Source organism: Gossypium hirsutum, chromosome A05 (assembly GCF_007990345.1).
Source record: "Gossypium hirsutum isolate 1008001.06 chromosome A05, Gossypium_hirsutum_v2.1, whole genome shotgun sequence".
NCBI lineage: Eukaryota > Viridiplantae > Streptophyta > Magnoliopsida > Malvales > Malvaceae > Gossypium > Gossypium hirsutum.
Window position 1 is genome coordinate 60,470,323 of NC_053428.1, and position 12,399 is coordinate 60,482,721.

General features: G+C 34.2%; 1 long non-coding RNA gene across 1 annotated transcript; it reads right to left on the reverse strand.

Annotated features, from left to right (window-relative positions):
* Window positions 1-1,506: 1,506 nt before the first annotated feature.
* Window positions 1,507-2,855, reverse strand: LOC121229179 (uncharacterized). The gene is made up of 2 exons (XR_005926850.1): window positions 2,798-2,855; window positions 1,507-1,811 (listed from the first exon to the last, which is right to left on the reverse strand). It is a non-coding gene; the product is annotated as an uncharacterized lncRNA (long non-coding RNA).
* Between the last annotated feature and the right edge of the window lie 9,544 nt (window positions 2,856-12,399).

The window sequence follows — 12,399 nt, forward strand, 5'->3', positions numbered from 1 at the left end:
AGGCACACGGGCGTGTCTCCGGCCATGTGATGCAAGTCAGTATGTATGCCCTGTTTTCACACGGCTTGTGACACGGGTGTGTCTGGTAGCCGTGTGAGGCACACGGCCTGTTCACACAGCCGTGTGATCCCTGTATGCATGAAAATTTTATAAGTTTCCCAAAGTTTTCAAATGTTATCGGTTTAGTACCAAATCTCTTCCAGGCATGTTTTAAGGTCTCGTAGATGTAACAACTCGGTTTAGACCCTAGTCAGAATAGTGGTTTTGAGACCACAAATCTGAGTTAAAAAAATATTTTTATATTATTTTCTATGTTTACAGCATGTGTGGTTAAGCATGTGTGAAAGTTTCGTATGAAAATTTGATCGTTTGTGTGCTCAATTTGATAAAAAGACTAAATCGTAGAAAATGCAAAAGTTGTGTGCTACATGAATAAGTGTCGAATTGCTATGTCTCTTTAAACGAGAAGTCCTTATGTTGTTAATATGCCATTTACATGGTAAGTGAACAATAATGGCCTTAATGTTAATGTTTTATATGTTTATTAATCATGGATAAAATGGTAATTGATGTATTATTATGAATTAAAGAAAAAAAAGTCATAATATGCATTACTCTTTGTTCATCAACCGAAAATAAAAGAAAAAGAAAAGAAAAGGAGCCATTTAGGGTTCGGCAAGCTTAAGCATCAATTAGGTATGTATTTTTGATCGGTTTTCAATAATTTTTACATTTTTGAGATTGTTGCTTAGTAATCTATCAAGCCCATGTCTCAATTACTAAATTTGATTATGATTTTAAGATGTTTCGTTGTTGATAATGTGAGTTTTATGAAGTTTAATAATAGAAAATGAAAGATATGTGTTGGATTAATATGTTTTGTATTTGGATATTTTATGAAATTGAGTGTTTTGGGCTAATTTGTGAAAAGAGAAATTGAGGGGCTAAAATGTGAAATAAATAAAATATGTGGGCTTATATGAGCTAAGGGAAAATTTTACTAAGCATGTGTATATGGAAATTTTTATATTTTGTGATTTTTGTAATTAAGTACTAAAGTGTCAAAATGTGAAAATGTGAGGGCTAATCTGTAAAATGCCCTAAATATGTGTTTATGGATCGATTTGAATGAATGTGAGATTGAATAAGTCATATTTGAATGTGTTTAGATCAAGAACAAAAGAAAACAGGATTAGATCGGGGGAAAACGAAAGTAGTTGAATAGCCATTCATTTTCGTTCATTCTTGTACGTGGTAAGTTGATATACAAATAAATATGTTAAATTGAATTATTATTCCTTATATGATATTTGAATTGTGGTGAATGGATTTGAGAGCTGAAAATATGAAATCTGAGAAAGTTCCTGTAACACCCCTAACCCGTATCCGTCGCCGGAGGGGTAAGGAATATTACCAAATAAGTACGAAAATTCATTTGACAATACTCAGGTAATTTCTGATAGCATACCATTGAATTCAAATTTCGTTTATACACTATGCAAAACAATCTTCTCAATTTAAATAGTACCTTAATTCATTCCTAAGTTTAATTCACATCAAAACATTTAAAACATTAATCGATTATCATCCACACATACACATTAATTTTGTGGAGCGCATATAATAACTTAACAAGCCATTTTCGCATGGCTATACATATATACATCACCAAAAAAGATACGTAATTAACATCAAAAGTCAATCCTATACATGCCATTATCAAGGTTCATTTACAAGAGTACCGAAAGGTTTAGATAGTGTGGAGGACTTCGAGTTTGGATCTCCAGAGTCCGATAGTTCACGAACAAAATCTATAAAACAGGGAATGAAGGCAAAAAGAGTAAGCATTTCGATGCTTAGTAAGTCTTAAGTAATGAAATCATTTATAACTAAAGCATAGCATTCATAAGGCTCATCATCTTTCTGACTAAATGTAGTCATGATTAAATATACCCCTATTGTTCATACATGTCATCTTAAATTTTTCCTTAAACACGAATTCGTATGTAGATAATCTCTTTTTACCCAACTAACCTCATAATTATGCCGAATACATCTAATTCGATTACAAGGCTAAATAAATGCAAATACGCAAAAATCACATACTTATGTTACTTCACACTTCAACCCATATACTTACATGCTCATAGTCAATCTTAACTTAATTTCAATGTATATACGGTGCATGCCTGATCATCTTAGGGTTGTAAGCCCATCAATAGAAATTATTACATCGCACATTTCCAACCCAATTACCTTCGAGATTTAGCCCGGATGTAACAACCAGCACAAATGCCTTCGGGACTTAACCCGGAAATAGCAACCAGCATGAATGCCTTCGGGACTTAACCCGGAAATAACAACCAGCACGAATGCCTTCGGGACTTAACCCGGGAATAACAACCAGCAGAATGCCTTCGGGACTTAACCCGGAAATAACAACCAGCATGAATGCCTTCGGGACTTAACCCGGATATAATCCTCAATTGTCATGCACAAAATATATTTATATTATAAATCATTAACAATTTATTTACATTATTAGATCACAAACACAACATAATTATCCATCATTCCATTTTCGGCTCAACAGCTCATACAAATAACACGATTCCGTTTCGCTACTCTACATGATTTTCTATAACCATTTGACTACAAGCCGATGCACTACCCATTTATTTCAATATGTAAATCAAGAGAAACCATCAGGTCACAATTTATTTATTGTGCTATATATATAAATATATAACATTGTTTAATCAAATCATAAGCTAAGTTCCATTACTCAAAGACTTACCTCGGATTTATTTGAACAACTGCGGATAGGCTACTCGATTGCTTTCTCTTTTCCCTTATTCGAAATTGCCCCCCTATGCTCTTGAGCTTTAATTCAACAAATTTTAAACTAATCATTAATCGACTATTCAAATATTATTTTCAGAATATAATACATATATATTCGACTTTCACACATTCAGATTATAGTAAGCTTATAAGAAAACATTAAGCAACTCCTTAACAAATTTTTTATCAATGATTACCTCATAATCACAAATTCACAATAAGCTGTCTTCCTGAGCAACAGTCACTAAATTATTTATAAATGGAGCTACGAAACTCCAAATCAATTTCCATAAAATTTCCCTGAAAATAGACTCATATATATTTTATCCATAAAATTTTCAGAATTTTTAGTTTGGCCAATCAATGCCAGATTTTTCTTAAAGTTTCCCTTGTTTCACTGTTTGACTAATCTGACCACTCTTCACTACGAAATAAATTTCTCATTGTACAGAATTAAAAACATGTCCTTGTTTATTTCATTTGAAACTAGACTCATTAAGGAGTCTAAGCATATAAATTTCATCATTTTAATATTTTTATACGTTTTATAGTGATTTTATAAAAACAGAATAGGGGATCTAGAAGTCATTTTGACTCTGTCCCACATTACTTCAATTATCTCATTATTGGAAATTATTTTGCTTTTATAGTTTCTTTTATAAGAAACTAGACTCATCAATCTTTAATTACATAATTTATTCAGCTTCTAACTCAACTCCCACAATTTATAGTGATTTTTCCAAAATCACTTTACTGCTGCTGTCCTAAAGAGATTATTGCCAATTCACTCTTTCACACATTCTTTGTATACATATTATTTAATTATTTATCACCCTAGATATTATTAGCTAAATAGATCAATTGTACATATATACCGCCAAGACCGTACCTAATAATTTTACTTATACATAACATTACTCAAATTCTTCGAAATCATACTAACAAAAATATCATGTACTATGCCGAACCTTTAGGAAATCAAGCACCTAATTTATCCATTTCAAAACACCTAATCGGCATTTGTTCAAGACATTAAGCAAAGTCTATGTTCGGCTATTACACATATGAGTATTAGAAATTATAGTTTTTAACAAGATCAACTTCTTTCATCAACAATCTCTTCATCAAAACTTAAAGATAAAAATCAAATTCCTTCATTATCTACCATAACCGAATGTTCAATTCAACCATCCAAATTCAAAGTTTTGGCATGGGCTAAGTAAGTAGCATGATGAGTAACCTAAAACAAACTAGAATTTCAAAAATCTAACTTGATTTACTAACCTTCCTTAGGTTTCAAATGGCCGAATGTTTGCTCCCCTTTTTCTCCCTTTTGGTTCGGCTAAGAAGAACAAAGTTAAGACTTTGTTTTCTTCCCATTCTTTCTATTATTCTTTTCATTTTATTCATCTATACTATAACATATAAAGCCATTAACTAATAATTAATACATATTTTTATATATCACTTCATCATGGCCGGCCACTAATTGTAAAAAATGGATATTTGACATGCAAACCCATCCTTTTTCTAACATGCATTATTACACCACTTTGAGTTTAACCTATCATCTTTCACATTTATTTCACATGAGTCCTATTTAATCTATTTCACATACAAATGATAAAATTAGAACATGAAACTTTCGCACGTGCATGTAAACATACAGTAAGCATAGATTATAACGGTTAATTATTTTTATGACTCGGTTTTGTGGTCCCGAAACCACTTTCTGACTAGGGCCAAATTAGGGCTGTCACAGTTCCGATAATTTGACTATGTCTGAAAAGCCCCGTACGAACCATAGGAATAGTTAGGATACATATGCCATGACATAGGATTTCGATATGAGTCATCGTGTAAGACCACGTCTGGGACGTTGGCGTCGATTTCAGATTTACATGTAAGACCATGTCTTAGACATCGGCATTGTATTTGATTCCGTGTAAGACCCTGTCTGGGATAGTGGCATAGATATTGATTACATGTAAGACCTGATACGATCAAAACCCGGAGTGCACCAAGTTCCAGCAAGGATTCAACGGTGCTGGCCCAAGGACCTATTACGCGAGCTCGAGCTAAGCAATTCAAAGAGGCCATTTTGACCTTAGTTAACCAATTGTGGGGCGAGGCTTTGGTTGGAGAAATAGAACGAGTTGGAACCAGTTCAATAAAGTTTCCTTGTAACATATTGCAAACCGATTTCAGCTCAATTCCAGCTCTTTGAACCCGTTCCAACTAAATTGAACTTTTTATATTTCAGCTTTGCATTTAGTTGCATTTTAATCCTTGCATTTAAGCATCTTAGTTTAATAAATGAGTTGCTGGTTATTAATTCAACTCATTTTAGTTTAATTAATTGAGTTTTTTTTATGAACTTGTTTTAATAGTTGCTTCTTTAAATAATCTAGTTACTAGGATAATTTATTAATGCATGAGTTAAAGTTCATTTAATAATGCTTCTCTTAATTAAACTAGTTGCTAGAATAAATGATGCATAAGTGATAGTTCATTTATTTAACTTAGTTGTTAATTTGTTTTAAGTTTAATAATTGAATAAATGTGTCGGTTACATGTGTTAATTGCAAGTGACTTTCCAGCTCACATCCATTACATTAAAGGCTGTTATGCATTCAATAAGGTGACTTTTCAAGAGATTTCTGTTACAAAAGAGGGGGCTATTACAAAGAGGCTTTATACATCATTAAGAAGTTGTTTTATCAATTAAAGGAGAGCATTAATCTTTTTTAAATTGGGCAACATCTTTGTTTCTTCTTCCATAACTGTTTGCTTCATGAGTAATCATTACATACATTCAATTCTCCATCAAAGAAGCTGGTGTCTTTTCGGTTGCTCATGGAGACTTCAAAAGACTTTGAAAGCAACTTATTTGAAGAAGTAAATCACACTGAAGGTTGGAGTTACTTGGGTTAGAATTTCAAAAGTTGTGATTTTTCATTAGAGGTCATTATTAGCTTCATTAAAAGTGACCATTCTGCTAGCCTTTTTTGACACTATAAATATATGTAATCAGCTTATTGAAGGGGGAACTTTTGGACATTTTGTTAATGTTATGCTGCCAAATTTATGAGGCAAACTTTTCTCCATTTTCGTTCAGGGATTCGTTGGCTACCTAGTGTTCTAGTTGTGTCATCCGTTTTCTTTGTCGGAAACCGAACTTATCACTACTCGTAGTGTGGCATTCAAACATATCGAGGTTCTTATCTTGCTAGATAGTGGGTTGAGGTCACCTTAACCACTCTTAAACCGAACTAAAGGGCTTATAAGCAACAAGTCGATACCAAATCAGTATTGGTTCTTGTTTGCACTTTTGTTCAATCCATTTTCCTTTCTTAACCATTTGGTTCCCAAACTAATTTTTTTTTCACATCTTACTATTTCGAGCCAAAATAAATTCCTTCTTTTCCACCTTACCTTTTTCATACCATATATGCTTAAACCAGCTACTAATTTTTCGTAACAACTTCATTCCATATCAATTTCACTAAACTAAATTATCATTGCTTCTCGTAGACAATTGGGCATTTTACATACAATTCGATTCATCACGTAGTCAGATCGTATCATTTGGTATCAAAGCTAGAATTGAGAAGCTCCGAAGATTGAAGAACGCAACAAAAACTAGTTTGTAAGTAAAAAAAACAATTAAAAAAATTCAAAAAAAATTCAAAAAAAATTCAAAATTTTTTTTTGAAACTAGAACATTGTTTTTACTTCTTCTATATTTTTTTTTATCCTGAAACTCTTACTCTCTCATCCACTTCCATCTTTGACCTTTTTTTTTGCCACACTATACCCAAATTATTTTCTTTCTTGTAAGCCTACCCTGTCTTAAATCACATCATCCCTTGTCACCCATTTGAAACCGACCACCTAGACTAAGGTTAAGCCTTGGCGAATTGCTTAGAAAATCACGAGAAAGGTAAAGAGAGGTAAAAGGCACGAGAGTTGTGAGCACAATAGAGTGGAGTTAAAAGCCTATTCTCGAGCATAAACACAAGCATGAGTGAAATTCCTTTTTCTTTCTGAGTGATCCTGAGGTTTTGTGTGAGGTTCTTTACTAAACTCAATGTCACAAGAAGCCGATCCTAACATGGAAGATCATCCCGCACGACAACCTGTTCGCAATGTTCCTGATTTGAACATGTAAGCTCTATTACGAGAGATGGAAAGACTCTTAGATTGAAGACTAAATCCCCTCGAAGATCACCTATTCCAAGTTGAAGTGAGAGAGCAACGTGAAAGACCTCTTGAAGTAGTCAAAAGACCTCCTCAAGTAGTCCAACCTAGACGGGAGAGATCAAACCAACAATGGGAAAGAAAAAGAGTTCAAGATGATGATGTAAACGATCCTAGTGATCTTGAAAGCGATCAAGATCGAATGCAAGTAATCGCCAGAGGGAACCACGACATCAAGATCATAGATGTGAAGATGATGATCTTAAGAACATCAAGCTTTCAATTCCACCGTTCCAAGGTAGATTGGATCCGGAGGCCTATCTTGAGTGGGAAAAGAAGATCGAGTTGGTGTTTGATTGTCATAACTTTTCTGAGAACAAAAAGGTGAAACTAGCAGCAATCGAATTCTTGGATTACGCCATGATCTGGTGGGATCAATTAACTACTAGTCGAAGATGTAACGAAGAATGACCAATCTCTACATGGATCGAGATGAAAGCAGTTCTGAGGTGATGATTTATCCCTTCTTATTACCACCAAGAGTTGCACCAAAAACTTCAAAATCTTACACAAGGGACCAAAAGCGTCGAAGACTACTACAAGGAGATGGAAATTGCGATGATTCGGGTGGATGTCCAAGAGGATCCCGAAGCAACAATGGCGTGATTTCTAGCTGGATTAAACTGAGACATAGTGAATGTCGTCGAGCTTCAACAATACCTTAAAGTAGTGGACATGGTTCATATGGCCATAAAGGTAGAAAAGCAACTCAAGCATAAAGGCCCAAGCTGAGGTTTTTCCACTTCTAACACATCCAAGTGGGGCCAAAGTTCAAGTAAAGGTTTTCCAACATTTCGAGGAAAGGATACCATAGCACCTCCGAAATCCAACAAGCCTAACACTGAAGTAAACAAAGGCAAGGCACCCGAGGTTTCTTTCAATCGTAATCAAGACGTCAAATGTTTCAAATGTCTCAGGAGAGGTCACATAGCCAGTCAGTGCCCAAATCGGTGAGTGCTACACGATGGGTATACCAATCGGTATACTTTCAAGTTTATGGGAAAGAATGTTACGTTGGCACCGTTAACTCCCAAACAAGTTTACAATGACCAATTGAAGTTGAAGGCATCTGTTGAACAAATGAGAGAGAAAGAAAAAGAAGATTGTAAAAAAATAAAAGAAGAAAAAAATAAGAAAAAGAAAACAAAAGAGAGCGAAAAGAAAATCAGCAAAGAAAAAGAAGAAAAAGAGAAGGAAATTGAAAAAAATGAGTGTCTTTGCAAAAGTTAGTGATATTCGAAAAGTGTTAGTAATGAATCGCCCTGTTCTTTTACTCATGTACAAGGAAACCTTGTTTTCTACTAATGAATTACCCGACACCCTACCTTCTTCTGTTTTGTCTTTGTTGTAGGATTTTAAAGATGTTTTCCCGGAGGAAGTCCCGAATGGTCTACCGCCACTTTGTGGAATTGAACATCAAATAGAATTTGTGCTGGGAGCTACTATTCTAAACTGTCATGCTTATTGAGCCAATCTAGAAGAGACTAAAGAACTGCAACGGCAAGTCAATGATCTGTTGGAAAAAGGCTACGTTCACGAGAGTCTTAGTCCTTGTGCTGTACCTGTTTTACTAGTACCAAAAAAAGATAGAACATGGCGAATGTGCGTAGATTGCTGAGCCGTAAACAAGATAACCATCAAATACCGTTATCCAATTCCTCGCCTTGACGACATGCTTGATGAACTCAATGGAGCCAAAGTATTTTCAAAAATCAACTTAAAAAGTGGCTACCACCATATTAGGATGCGAGAAAGAGACGAGTGGAAAACGACATTCAAGACCAAGCATGGGCTATACGAATGGTTTGTCATGCCATTTGGCCTAACTAACGCCCCCAACACTTTCATGAGGTTAATGAATTATGTGTTAGGGTCTTTTATTGGTAAGTTCTATGTTGTTTATTTCGACAATATATTGATATATAGCAAGTCAATTGAAGACCATGTAAGGCACCTTAAATCTGTTTTGGAAGTTTTACATAAAGAAAGATTATATGCTAACCTCAAAAAGAGTTCTTTCTATTCTGATAAAGTTGTCTTTTTAGGATTTGTGGTTAGCACAGAAGGTCTCGAGGTAGACCAAGAAAAGATTAAGGCCATTCAAGATTGGCCAAGGCCAACGACTATCACGCAAGTCCAGAGTTTTCATGGCCTACCGAGTTTCTATCGACGTTTCGTTCCTAATTTCAGCACCATTATTGCCCCTCTTATGAGCGTCATTAAAAAGAACTCTGCTTTCTATTGTAATGATGAACAAGAAAAGTCGTTTGTTAAAATTAAGGATTTTCTTACTAACACTCCTTTACTTGCTCTTCTAGATTTTTCGAAGACCTTCGAGGTTGAGTGTGATGCCTCAGGCGTTGGAATCGAAGCTGTTTTGACACAAGAAGGAAGACCTGTTGTAACATCCCGAAATAGGGCCTAAACGGAATAGTGGTTGTGAAACCACAAATCCAAGGTAGAAAAAAATATTTTATTATTATTTTGAGGTTCATGATATGATTTCATGATTGTGTGAAAATTTCGTGATGAAATTCTGTGCATAAAGTGCTTAAGTTGAGGTTAGGGACTAAATCGAATAATTTGCAAAACTTGCATTCTAGAAGTTTTTAGTATGAAATTGCTTTGGAATATTAATTAGGAGGATTTAAATAACAATTTGACCAATTTCTAAGTTCATGGACAAAATAGGACAAGGATGGAATTTTTGAAAGTTTAATAAGGAAGGGCATTTTGGTCATTTGGATATTAAATGAAATAAAAAGGGAAAAATAGCACAAAATTCATCATCTTTTTCATTAGCACGAAATTTCAAGGGTTCTCCATAGCTAGGGTTTGTTTCAAGCTTTCAAGCTCCATAGTAAGTGATTCCAAGCCCCGTTTTTAATGTTCTTTACGTTATCGGAGTCCCGGTAGTTCAATAAAGCTTATGCTAACAATAATTTAAGTTAGGGTTCATATTTGGAAAAATACCCATAGGTGAAAAGTGTTTATTTTGATGTTTTATGATAGAATATGAGGTCTTATATTATGTTAGACAACTTTTGCTACTCGGGTTTAGGTAGAAACGAGTAAAAGGGCTTAATCGGTAAAAATACCTAATAGTCATAAGTGCATGTTAGAGTGTGAATTTGATGCTGTCATAGAAGGGAAAAATGATCAGCATGTCATAAAACATAAGAAAATAGGATGAAGTTTAAATTATGAGCCTTGGGGCAAAAATGCAAATATGTGAAAGTTTAGGGGCAAAAATGTAATTTTTCCAAAGTTTGGGTCAATGACTGTTTTGATAAATGTGAGTATTAAATAACTTAAATTTTCTATTATAGATCAAGAAGAGCGAAATTCGGGAGTAGATTAGGGAAAAGAAAAAGTAAAGGACTAAATTGTAAAGTTTAGTCACATTTTGTATCGAGGTAAGTTTACAGTAAATAAATGCAATATCATTTTATTTTACATTATTATTGTAAATTTCTAGCATTTATATTCTTATTTTCTTTGAATATTTAAAGTCGAATTAAAGGCGAAGTGTCAGAGAAAAAGCATTAGGAAGCCCCGTTTGAACCTTAGGAATGTTAGGATATTGGGGTTGACAGACAGGACAGGACAGAAATGAGCCATGTAAGTCCATATCATATATCTAGCTTTGGAGACAGGAATGAGCCATGTAAGCCCATATTAGATATATATATGGCATTGGAGACAGGAATAATTCATGTGAGTCCATGTCGAAGACATGGCATTGGCAGGATATGGATAGACAGGAACGACCCTAGTATCCTTAGTATTTCGAGTGGTTCAACGGGTTATTGTACACGTTAAATTATAGTGAATTATCAGCAAAAGGGAAGGTAGATTATATTTATGAATAGTGAAAGGTCAGGTAAGAAAGAAGGTAAGTGAGTAAAGAAGAAGGTAGAAAATGAGAAGTAAAGAAAGTTTATGAGGCTAGGTGACATTATGTATAATTATTCATTATGTTGAATGTTGTAATATATTTTCTTGTAAGCTTACTAAACCTAGTGCTTACTCTCTTTATTTTCTTTTTCTTATAGTTTTTATCAAGCCACTCGGGGATCGAAGGAAACGTTGGAGACCCGATCACACTATCGAAGAAATCACATTGGTATAGTTAGACGTTTTGTTTTGTGTATGGTATGTATAGGAACTTGGTTTCTTTTGATATGATATGATCAATGAATGATGTGTAAATACTTGCTAGTGATTAACTAATAGAGTAGCTGATGATATACATGTTTAATAGTATGTATGATTAAGTAGTAACTATCACATGAAAACTAAGAAAAATGTGAAAGTAACTTAAAAATAGATTCAAGTATCAGAAATAATGTGATTTTAAAAAATCACAAGAAATTTTAGAGACATGGGTTGATGGTGAATAATATATGAAATTTTGTGTCTATTTTCATATGGAATAAGCAAAACAGGTAAAGGTTTTGTATTTTATAGGGTATCTGAGTTTTGGTGAAATAGGGCCAGAGCGATTTTTGGATCCCCTATTCCAACTTTAGAAATTCACCATAATTTTACAAAAATAATTAGGTGGTGTACTTTATATGGTTAGAATCCTTATTGAATCTAGTTTTAATAGAAACAAACGGTATAGTCATATGATTTTTGTACAGAGAGAAAAGTGGTTCGTAGTAAGTAGAGGCCAGTGCAATCGAATTCTGAAACAGGGGTAACTTTAACTAATAAACTGTACTAATTGGCTAAGTCAAAAATTCTAGAAAAACATTAGTAGATAGATATATGAGTCTAGTTTCAGGAAAAATTTACGGATCTTAATTTCAAGTTTTGAAACTCGAGAAATGAATTTTTAAGTAACCATGACGCAGAAAAATAGTTTAGTCCGAAAATTAAAATAAGTGGTTTAGAGTTGTTTAAAAGGTAATATAAGTTTAGTAACACCTTAAGCTTGACTCCGGTGACGGTCTCGGGAGTGGGGTGTTACATTTATTGGTATCAGAGCAGTTTAGTCGGTTCTCGAAACAGTTAGTGTGAGTAAAAGTCTAGCTATACATGCCATACCTGTATTTTGATAGTGTGACGACTCCTGACGATTTTTAGATATTTTGTTTTATAGTAATGGATCCTGAGTGAGCTGGTGATAATGATGTAGAAAGTAATGCGCCTGCTCCCGTGGAAGGGGCAGCGCCATCTAAGAATAGGCCAATAACAGTTAATCAGGGAGGAGTGACTCAAGAAGCTCTCTTCCAAGCTTTGAATGATTTGTTTGCCGAGTTCGTTCGTACGAATCCGACAGTTAGACCT